Here is a 12,759-nt window from a genome sequence, read left to right on the forward strand (position 1 = left end):
CCCTATTATGCCTTATTTGGCCTCATTTTTTAAAAGATAGGTCACTAATAAATAAGAGCTAAAATGTCCTCATTTTATCTCATTGATTCAGATTAAACAGTTCTAAAGTAGAAATACTGAGTTTTTTAAGGATTTTTGCATAAATTATACAATATAATCTACCTGTTTAGGGTTCAATAAATCTGAAAAACAAGAACTACTTTTAAATTGATTGGCAACACATATGCAAGAACCTTACCTTCCCTGTAGACCTTAATATCCTCAGAGCCTTCCTCAAAGTAGTTAACAAACAGTAAAAATGCATGAAATGTAGCCAAGGTCTAAAAATTGTAGTAGGTATGTTTGTTAAATAAGTAGATTTTAGCTGTCCTGGTCACAAAAAAAAGTAGCTCTGTGAGATGATAGATATGTAAATCTGCTTCACTATAGTAACTACTGTACCATCTATATGCATCTATATATCTTCACATATCCCATAACATCATGGTGTAAACATTAAGTTTATTTATAAAAAATAAAATAATAAAAATAAAAACAAAAAGGCTGGGGGGAGGGTAAGGGGATTCTGGGAAGGAGAGTAAAGAATGGATGGGCTGTGGAAGCAAAATGCCTTAATATGTTCCATTTTAGAACAACCAGTCATGAAAGTTATAAATCTAACATATGCTAAATTGTTACTTGCCTTCAAAAAAAATCTCTCACTTAAAATTAATTAGTTGTTTAACACCAGAAAAGTCACTTACATTTCACTAGATTCAGGTTCCTTTTATGAAAATATGGGACACTTCCAGAGACCTTACAGTTTATAAAATGTAATGATTCTTTAAAAAAAAATTATCAAAAGCATCCAAACCAAACTGTTTCTACAAAGACAGCATAACAGTGATAATAGAATCAAACACACACTATTTCCCATGAGAAAGTCATATGTCAATTACATTTTTTAATAATACTGATGCAAAAATTCTAGAGTGTTCATTAACAAATTGAATGCAGTGGTGTGTCAAAAATGAGGTTCAAGAGATTGTAAGACAAATTTAAACAGTAAAATTCTACAAGGGAACATTTTTTTAAAAAAGACATAAAATAAATTGAAATGTAACACCTGCAAGGGAAAGAAAGGTACAATTTGATGTTGTGAAGATATAAATTCTTCTTCAATTAATCTATGAATTCAAAGGGATTTCAAAGAAACACCATCAAATATGTTGGTGTTGTTTTAGAGTGGAAAAAATATTTTTAGTGAGTAAAAAAACAGTAAAATTCTGAAGAATGTAATAAGAAATAACTCTACTAGATGCTAAAATATATTAAAAACTTATGCATAAAAAAAGCCTAAATTTATGTTGGCCCAAAATAGATTAACAAAACAGAATAAAGTGCATGAGGTAATGACTTATACACTTTATACACAGAATGTGTAATATTTTAGTTTGAAATTGAGAAACGTCTCTGGTCATCTATTTTGTTATGTAAATATCATGAAAGCATAACAGAGAAATATATATGATTAAGTCAGTACAGCATATTAAGCCCAAGAATCTATTTCCTTCCACCTAAAATTCCTTAAATTGACAGGAAATAAAAAATACAACCATGCAGTCATCTACAACAACACTTAAAAAACATTAAAAAATAATTTTTTTTAAAAAACACTGCTGAAAGAAATTAAAGACCAATAAATGCAAAAACATACCATACTATGGATTAGAGGACTTAATATTGTTAAAATGTCAATACTACCCCAAAGCAATCTACAGACTCAATGCAATCCCTATCAAAATCCCAAAGGTGTTTTTCGGAGAAATAGAAATCCATCCTAACATTTATACAAAGTCTCAAGAGACCCTGAATAGACCAATCAATCCTGAAAGAGGATGGAATTTGAGTTTGGGGTCTTATACTTCCTGATTTCAAAACTTACTGAGGATCTGAGGGCAGCCCCCTCTGCCTGGAAACAGGCAAGAGAGGAATGCCAGGGATCCTAAGGCAGGAGCCAAGGGCAGCCCCTCTGCCCAGAAGCAGGCAAGAGAGCACATCAAAAATACCCCTTCCACGTGGGTGGCACACAGACACAGCCACACTGCCACAAAAGTGGTGTACACCACAGAAGTAGCCACAGCTACCATGCAGGCAGCCTGCCAGACACTTGACTGCACTGACACAAGGAAAGTCACCAATGGAAATCAGAAAGAGAAGTGGACATCTCTCTCCTCAAAGCCCATTCCAGAGCAATAAAGAAGCAATTGCTCTACCAGATGACCAGATATCAATGTAGAGATACAAGAAATATGAAAACCCAAGAAAATATAACACCACCAAAAGAATACGATAATTCTCAAGTACCAGAACCTATAGAGCAGGAAACCCTTGAAATGACTGAAAAGGAATTCCAAGCAACAATCTTAAGGAAACTCACTGAGATACAAGAAGACTCAGAAAATATAATGAAACAAGAAAAAAAAATCCAGGATATAAAGGAAGAAATTTACAAAGACATTATTAGTACCTTAAAAATTAATGTAACAGAACTCATGGAACTGAAAGACTCACTCAAAAAAATAAAAAACATAATCGATAGCTTAAACAGCAAGACAGAACAGAAGAATTTCTGGCCCGGAGTACTGTCTTTTCGAAATAAACCAGGCAGACAAAAAAAAGGAAAAAAAGAATTTTTAAAAAGTGGAGAAAAGCTAAGAGAGCTAGCAGACAACCTTAAGTACACAAACATTCAAATCATAGGTGTTCCAGAAGGGGCGGAGAAAGAAAAGGTCATTGAAAATCTACGCAATGAAATAATAGTGGAAAACTTCCCAGGTATAGGGAGAGATGAGGACCTTCAGATCCAGGAGGTTCAAAGACAGCCAAACAGATTCAACCCAAAAAGATCCTGTCCAAGACACATTACAGTCAAACTGGCCAAGCTCAAAGACAAACAGAGAATATTAAAGGAACAAGAGAAAAGTGTAAAGTCACCTATAAGGGAGCCCATATCAGACTAACAGCAGACTTCTCAATAGAAACTCTACAGGCTAGAAGAAAATGAAATGATATATTCAAAATACTAAAAGGAAAAAAAAAAAATGCCAGCCAGAAATACTACACCCACCAAGGCTATCCATCAGAAATGAGAAAAAAATAGTGTACTTTCCAGACAAACAAAAACTGTGGGAGTTTGTCACCTCATGACCAGCCCTGCAAGAAATCCTTAAGGAAACCCTGCATCTGAAATCTGAAAAATGAGGATCACTACCACAAATATATGAGAAAGAACAAAACTCACTGGTAGAACAAAAATCCAAACAAGAACAAGAAAGAAACTAAATCTTACCACCACAAAAAAACCATGACAATGTAATAATGTCCCTGCTTCTTTCTGATTTTAGTAATTTCAGTCTTCTGTCTTTTTTCTTCATCAGTCTAGATAAAGGTTTGCAAATTTTGTTGATCTTTTTAAATAATCAACTTTTGGTTTTGTTGTTTTTCCCATTTTTTTAAATATCCTATTTTATATATTTCTGTTGTAATCTTTGTTATTTCCTACTTATATCTTGCATTTGGTTTAGTTTGCTCTTCTCTTTCTATTTTCTCAAGGTAGACATTTACATTACAGATTGAAGATTTTTCTTATTTTTAATACAGTTGTTTACAAGTATAAATTTTCCTCTAAGCACTGCATGAGCCCAGCATCCTATAAATTTTGGTATGTTGTACTTTGTTTTTTCTCTCAAAGTACTCTGTAATTTCCTTGTGATATTTTTTTACCCACTGTTTATTTGGAAGAGTGTTGTTTAATTTCCACACATTTGTGAATTTTCTAAGTTTTCTTCTGTTCTTGTGGTCAGAGAACGTTTTTATGATCTTAAAAAAAAAAAAAAGAAGGTGCCAGCATATATTCTTGATGAAACTTAAAAAAAAAAAAACAAATGCTTACTACAAAGCTATGGTAATCAAACACTGTGGCACTGGCATAAAGACTGACACATAAATCAATGGAACAGAATAGAGAGCCCAGAAATAAACTCTAGCACATATGGTTAAATGATTTTCAAAAAGGGTTCCAAGATCATTCAATCAGGAAAGGCCAATCTTTACAACAAATAGTGCTGGAAATACTAGACAACCACATGCAAAAGAATGAAGTTGGGCCCTTACCTTACAATATATAAAAAAATTCACTCCAAATGGATCAAAGACCTACACATAAGTACCAAAACTATAAAATTCTTAGGAAAAACATAGGGTTTAACAGCTTCATGACATTGGATTTGGCAATGATTTATATTGGCTATGACACCAAAAGCACAGGTAACAAAAGAAAAAATAGGAAAATCAGACTACATCGATATTAAAAACTGTTCATCAAAGGACACAATCAACAAAGTGGAAAGGCAACACAAAGAATGGAAGAAAATTTGCAAATCATACATCCAGCAAGAAGTTAATATCCAGAATATATAAAGAAATTGTACAACTCAACAACAACTTGATTTAAAAATGGACAGAGGACTTGAATAGACAATTCTCTAAAGAAAATAAACCAATGGGCAATTAGTACATGAAAAGATGCATAACATCATTAATCATCAGAAAAAATGCAAATCAAAACCACAATAAGTTACCGCCTCACACCCATTATGATGGCTACTATCAGAAAATAACAAGTGTTGGCAAGGATGTAGATATATTGGAACACTTGCACACTGACGGTGGCAGTATAAAATGGTGCAGCTATGGAAAAGCTGATATAATGGTTCCTCGGAAAATTAAAAATAGAATTACCGTATGGTCCTGCAATCCTACATCTAGGTAAACATCCAAAAGAACTGAAAGCAGGTCTTGAAGAGATTTTTGAGCACCCATGTTCACAGCAGTATTATTCACAATAGCCAAAAGGTAGGAGCAACTCAAGTGATAAAATGTGGTATACTATATGCATACAATGGAACATTACTTAGCTTTAAAAAGGAAAGAAATTTTGGTATATGCTACAACATGGAAAATCTTAGAGGACATTATGCTAAGGGAAATAAGCTAGTCACGAAATGGCAAATACTATATAATTCCACTTATGACATACCTAGAGTAGTCAAAGTCATAGAAACAGAAAGTAGAACAGTGGTTACTGGCAGTCAGAGACAGAGGAAAAGTGAGAGTCACTGTTTAATGGGTACAGTTTCAGTTCTGCATGGAGAAACGAATTCTTGAGTGAAGGGGATATGACTGGTAGAAATGAAGTCAACCACAACCCAGAACTGCTGAGAAAACTACAGCAGATCCACAAAAATTCCAAACTCAAAAGTAACAATACAAAGATTGTGGAGGAGTTCCTACAATGATCTCTAGGATAATTAACCAACACTGAAGAGCCTGGACCACTCATACCCATGCTGAAAACCTCTACCATATCTTGAGCTTCAGGCGGCAGAGAAATTTTTGTCTCCAACCGAAAAATCAAGAGGGAGGAAAGAAGGGAAGGAGAAAGGGGACAGAAGAAAGAACAAAACACTACATAACATAACAGGATGTTCAGTTTGGTCAGATTTTAAACATCAGTTCAGTGGGTGCAAAAAAACAGATCCTCCAACATATGGGCACAGCCTTTGATATGACAATACTATAGTTTCTATCAAATTTTAAAACATGAATACTCTTCAACTCAGCCATTTTACTTTTAGCTATCTATCATAGAAAAATACTCAGGTATACACTTGCAAAATGATGTTTACTGTAGTGCTGCTTATATAATAGCAATGAGCTAGACATTAACTAAATACACACCAGCACAGAATGGTTAAATAAACTACAGTACATCTATTCAGTGTAATAACATGAAGCGTTTGTTTATTTTAACTTTTATATCTTATATACTGATGTGGAAAAATATCTATAGATGAGGAACCTTATTTTACTGATTAAAAGAGTTCTAAAGCTGGACTATAGCTTGATCACATTGAACTGCAGTGTTTCACGTTTTTCTGTTTATGAAGAATAATCTTGTATTTCACTGACTTTTAGACACACATTTTCTCCCCACATTTTAACATCTCTAAATTAGGATATGTCTTATAATAAACAGAATTTTAGATTAGCAAACATCAAATATGACTTGTTTTAAAAATTAATGAGCTCAAAATCACTTATCATAATCAAATGGTAAATAGTAGGGATTCTCTTTAGAATTTTTAAAAATCTCTTTAAAGCATGCTGCCTAATTTTTAAGTAGAATGGGTTTTTTCATTAGATTCTGGACACAACTGAACCTTTATTGTTTTTCCTTATTTCCTTCTTAAAAACACAGGTCAATTTTCTTTCATTAACATAATATCTCAATTCTAATGTTGGCTGGGTTTGGCATCTCTGCAAACTCACACTACTGGAAAATTTCATATAGTAAAGTGTATTCAAATGGTGCACGTAAAGAGTACTCATCATTTTGAAAACAAAATGCTAACTATCTAACTAGTTATTTCTTTGTACACAAAAACAGTACTACCTTGCTCATATGATCTTTTCTAACGAGCCACTCTAATACTGTTAAACACTGACATAATCATCAAAAAGTCACATCTAAACTTACCTATTAACTAAGACCTTAAACTCCCTAGTTTGAATAAGTATTTTGTTTGGGGCTTTACTTCAACAATTAAAACAAGTATGCTTTTCAGTAATTTTACATGGTTTGCTAGAACACACTAAAAATCATTTCAATCACCTTAAAGCTCTAATGCTATCAGCAAAACATTGCATATAAATGATTTGATCATCTTCACTGATTAGTAACTTTGCACAACAGAATTAATCTTATAGTTTCAGTTTAATATTATATATTAGATTTCAATGCATTCTAATACACATCTATTTTTGAAAAAAATTATTTCTACAACAAAACACTTAACCTGTTAACTACCTTGTGTTTCTCATATGTTTAAATCAATATAGAAAAAGCAAATACTGAAGGTCTCAATACCATTTTAAAATATCTATGAAGTCACATGGATTTTACAAGACTATGATCAAATGCTATCTTTGCTTTCTCTTTTACTATAAACTTAAATGCCTCTAAATACCGCATAAAAATGATCTCAGGTATCATTTTTAAAAATCTTCATTGCGTATTTGAAAGAGACTTGAAAATTCAAAAAGTTCATACACCTAAGAAATAACACGGTTTATAAGAGTATTAATAACTTGAAAATATTTTCTTTCTAATGACCACAGCATCATTTGAAACTCATATTTTTCTAAAACCTCAGTATTTCTTTTTAAAAAGGAAGAAAAATCAAAAACTACTGGTCTTAGAGAATAAAACTACTTCAAAATCTTTTTATAGGTGAGAGATAGAAAATAAATAAAACTGACAAAAATGACACTTGAAAATGACGGTGCTATAAACTTTACAAATATTTACAGTTCTGCAAGTAATGGGTAGAAGAGACAGAATAGCATAGTTCAGAGTTAGATAAAAAATATTTTGTAAATTTATTAGGGCTCTTTTTCTGTAGATACAATTCTGCTGTTATCAGATAAGAAAGGAACAGGCAAAGAGAAACATGGAGACTAAGATGAACATTTCCCATCTCTTTAATCAAATCTAGAATGTTCTTAAAATTTTCTAGAAGCAATAACATTTGAGAGAAATGTACATTTCTCACTTCATTAACAGATTTGTGCATTTATATACATATACTACATGTAGTTCCTATCGTATGCACTTCAAGAACTCACCAACAGAACCAAAACAATACCAAATTCTTCATTCTTGTTGACTATTTCAGGAAATACTATGCTGTTTTACTTAATACGAGGTATAGAAATGTTAACTATGCAATGTAGTATTAATCTTCTAACCTTCTTCAGAAATCACTGTCTAGGAACCACATCAATAACGCTAGAAAATAGTCCATGTTACATAAATTTTGTGTAACTAAAGTTGAACTAAATTATCAGCATATTCATATACAAAGTTCATCAAATACATACTTAAACTTATTTTAGTATAGCCAATCCGCTAATTTACCCAAACCCAAAGAATTTGTTTCCTGGAAATATTTCACCACTAATCTCTATTCTAGCCAATTAAAACTTTTTAAAAAATAATATGTATAGATTTTTCCTTTCACAAAAATTATTTCTTCAAATATCCTCTAACACTTCCTTACCATTTCTCTAGGCAATTAAAATAAGTTTTCGCAAAGTTTCCTAATAAGCCAGATCCACACAGAAACTACTATCCACTCTAGTCTGGTTATTGTTTTACTTTATCACAGACTGTGTTTATTCAATGGAATTACTATTCAATTAAAATATTGTTGGATGTTCATCTCTGCTCCATAATTTTTCATCCATCCATCCATCCTCTAATATTTACTGAGCTACTATATGTAATAGGCACTGTTCAGGGGTACTGGAGAAAATAAGTGAAATATCTCCCTTCAAGGAATTTATAGTGATTTGGGGATTCAGGATAAAGCTTGATTATGTTTTGTAAACATAAGTATACTAATTATCCTGATTTGATCACCACATATTGTATACATATATTGATATTCAATTCTGTACCACACAAACATATACAATTAATTTTTTTTAAAAAGCAAAAAATAAAATAAAATAAAGCAAAAAAAGAAGAGAAAATCCCTCTCTCAATTATCTTGCAGTCTAAAAAGAAATACTGGCAAATAAATGGACAATTATTATAGCATATAGTAAGTCCCTGTGACAAATTACAAATTTTGAGTCCTATGGGAATAACTGGAAGAAAAGCATAACTTTGTAGATGCATATGAAGGAAGGTAATTAGAGGAAATGCAGGTAAAAGCTGGACCTATAGGACGAATATACGTTAATCAGAGGAATATGTGTGAGGCTTCTAGACACAGGGAATAACATATAAAACCAAAAGGTAAGAGAATTCATGCAGAAGTGAGGAAACCAGAAAGAATCTACTAGTAGTGGACATAGAGTTTAGATCGCATAAATCTTTCGCCTTTTACTAAAGATTTCCGTGTAGAGTTTAGACAGCTAGTGGAAAGAGATGATGCTGTGTATTGTATTACAAGTTCTATATCTATCCAATATTATTTCATCTATATTCAGTCTACATTAAAGTTATACAGTTTAAAAACTGAATGTTTTTCTGAAGTACTTCTTACAACTGCATGTGAATCTACAATCATCTCAAAATAAAATGTTAAAAATTTTAAAATTTTAAAATTTTAAAAATCTACATTGGGATTTTTAAAAAACAGATTAGAAGTAAATATTTGAGCATAATTTCAGTAAGAAAATATAATTCTTTGATTACCTGACTCCAATAATTTTACAAGGATAGAAAATTTAGCTAAGAAATTATTATATTAATAATTTAAGTTAACAATAGAAATCCAAGTTAACAATAGAAAAAATACAGTGTTTACCAATATTTTAAAAGTACTGATCTATTCTGGATGTTCTCCCAAAAGAAAGATGTTAGGAAAAAAGAACTAAAAATTGCTATTATTAGCAAAAAAAATTTTCTCACCAGTTTCATTGGCTGGTTGATGGTCAAAAGAATGAGAGCTTTAGGTCAGTTTTTAAATCCTGAATCTGTCACTTCCTTCCTTCCTAGGAGGTCTTTTAACTTAAAATTTGTGATAATATTCTATACTCTCAAAGTTTACGTAAGACACTGATGTGACATAATAATAACAGGAGAAATGGTGTACAGGGAGAGGGGCAGTATGGAAACTATCTGGACTTTCTACTCAATTTCTCTGTAAACCTAAAAAAGTTTATGTGAGAATATGAGATAGGGCGATGGACCCTAATAAAGTTGATCCAAGGGCCTATATAGTGATTCATAGAGATTTCAAGTTAATTTGACTTGTTTCTGGATAATTAGCACTAAGTTCAGACATATGCTTGGACCAGGTTTTGATTGTTTAGTAAGGGTAATCAATGAACACTGTGTTCATGTGCAAGGGTAGAGATCCACACTATCACAACACATACTGCCTTAACTCAGACAGATGGAGTACACAAGGCCACACGAGATGGTTCCCTCTACATATCCACATTAATATACTGCTTTAGCATTTTGTATGTAAAAGATTGAGCCTGAAGGGGAATGGTTGAGTATCTAGATATTTTAATGTGACCCTTACTCATTGGACTATACCATCAACAACTGTGTACACACTAGCATGAATTTTGAGGTCTGGGACTGTATTGCTGGTCTCTCTAGCTATGGCACACTTTCATCAGTTTCATTTATATTTTTTGCAGAACCTTACTGAGCTAAAACTGACATAGAATAAGTTTCACATATTTAAAATATACAATTTGACAAGCTTTGACATGTATACAACTGTAAAACCATCACCACAATCAAGATAATGAACATAACCAGGACTCTTAACCCTTTGTAAGGATTCTTCTTGCCCCTCCCTCCTTCCTCCTCCTTTGCTGCATCCAGGCAAACAATGACCTCCTTTCTGACACTGCTTTGAATTCACTAGAATTTTATGTAAAAGGAATCATATAGTATATACCCACACTTATCTGACTTCTTTCACTCAGCATAATTATTTTCAGATTCATCACATTGTAGTATGCATCCATAGCTCATTGCTTTTTACTGCTCAGTAGCTTTTTATTACATGAATATGCCACACTTTGTTTATCCATGCACCTGTTGATGGACATTTGGCTTGTTCCTAGTTTGGGGGTTATTACAATTAAAGCAGCTATGAACATGTATATGCAAGTCTTTCTATGGACATATACTTTCATTTCTCTTGGGTAAATAACTGAGAGTGGAATGGCTAGATCACATCTTACATGTATATTTAACCTTTTAACAAACTGCCAAACTAGTTTCCAGTGTGGTAGTACCATTTTACATTACCACCAGCAGTGCATGAGAGTGCTCTAAATATAGTTGCTCTACAGCTTCGCAAACACATGGTATGGACAGTCTTTTTAATTTTTGCCATTCTAACATGCATGTAATGGTATCTCATTGTGGTTTTAGTTGCATTTCTCTAATGATTATTGATGTTAAGCGTCTTTGCATGTGCTTATTTACCACTCATATATCTTTGATAAAGTATATGTTCTAAACTTTAACCCATTTTTTTTTAATCTGAGGTACTTGTTTTCTTATTACTAAGTATTGAAAGTTTTTTATATATTCTGAATACATGCTCTTTCTCAGGTCATTCTTTGCAAATATTTTCTCTCAGCCTGTGTCTTGTCTTTTCATTCTCTTAATATATATACCTTTCGTATCTTCTTAAGAACAGAACTTTTTAATTTTGATGAAAGTACAGGTCAATTTTTTTTTTTAATGGACCATGCTTCTGTTGGACTCTTACACAAACCCCCAAGATCACAAAGAAAAATCCTCCTGAGGCTCTGGCCCTTCACTCAGGCACCTCTTGCAAGTAACAAGCCAAGAAAAAAAAATCAATAAACTAGCACAGGATCCATACAAAGCTATTACCAAAAAGTAAGGAGAAAAGTGAACAAGGAAAACAAACGGCAAAGAAAGAATCATTTAACATCAAGCAATAAATTACAGTATATTCATATATGAAATTCAAGGCAGCTATAAAAATGAATGAAGAAGGTCTTCACATACATATACAGAACAGGTCCTAGAATACATTGCCAAATAAAAAAAGCAAGGAGCAAAACAGCAGGTATCTACCACATATCTAAGAAAGGGCAAATACATGTATATATTTAGTTGTATATAAATAAAACAACTTTGGAAAAATACACAAAAGTTTTGACTTACTGGTTGCCTCTAGAAAGGCAAACTGAGTAGATGAGGCATATAAGTGGGAAGAAAACTATTCACTGTATACACTTTCATATCTTTTGAATTTTCAGCCATGTGAGTATATTACTTTTACAAAAAATTAAATCCCAAAAAACTGAACAACTACAGTCTTTTCAATAATTATTTAATTACTGCGATGTAAGAAAGTGATTAAGCCATTGCTTTGTAGGACTGAAATGCATTCTTTAAAAAATACAAGTTTTCAAGAAAGAATGAAAAACTTTACTCAGCTCTTCACTGAAACTCAAGATCCTCTAGCTTCAGAAATACACATATACACTTTATCCTCACTATTTAGTAACAATATGATGCAAAGTACAATCTATTAATTAAGAAAAAAATAACTGAAATGTGGAAGTCCCAGTTGTCCAGCAATACCAACTAAATGCACATATTATCAGTATAAAATATTTGGTGAATACTTACTATAAGCCAGAAGCTATCCTAAGTGTTTTGAATGTATTATTTAACTCTCACGATGACCCAATAAGTAAACACTATTATTGTTACCATTTTACAAATGAGGAAACTAAAGGCAAAGAGGAAATTTCCCATGTCACACCATAAATAAGTTATGGAGCTGCAGAGACCAGCAGCCATGGGCAGCCCCCACCCAACAAACAGCAGGAGCACAGAGACCTCAAAAGTTGAGAGCAGCCACAGCCATTTTCACAAATACTGCTACTTCGAAGCTGGTCCACCACAACTACTGCCACAGCTGCCACCACAGCAATAGCCACAGCTGCCACAGCAGCCACAACCATCGTGCAGGTGGCCTGCCTACCACTTGGCTACACTGACAGAGGGTGAGTCATCAGCAGGGCTCAGGGAAACAGGTGAGCAAGCACAGACTCACAATGCAATGTCCAAACCCACAAGGGGAATTATGTTGCCACACGCAGTAGCACAAATGGAGGGGAAGGATATGTGAG

The 12,759-nt window shown here is 32.9% G+C and overlaps 1 protein-coding gene and 1 pseudogene across 1 annotated transcript in view; one reads left to right on the forward strand and one right to left on the reverse strand.

Annotated features, from left to right (window-relative positions):
• The window catches only part of DTWD2 (DTW domain containing 2), a 131,565-nt gene that overhangs the window by 39,350 nt on the left and 79,456 nt on the right, over window positions 1-12,759 (reverse strand). The gene's annotated exons all lie outside the window — the stretch shown is intronic.
• On the forward strand, window positions 8,967-9,012 carry LOC134371275 (U5 spliceosomal RNA; annotated as a pseudogene).

The sequence above is a fragment of the Cynocephalus volans genome, chromosome 2, assembly GCF_027409185.1.
Source record: "Cynocephalus volans isolate mCynVol1 chromosome 2, mCynVol1.pri, whole genome shotgun sequence".
In the NCBI taxonomy this organism is placed as follows: domain Eukaryota; kingdom Metazoa; phylum Chordata; class Mammalia; order Dermoptera; family Cynocephalidae; genus Cynocephalus; species Cynocephalus volans.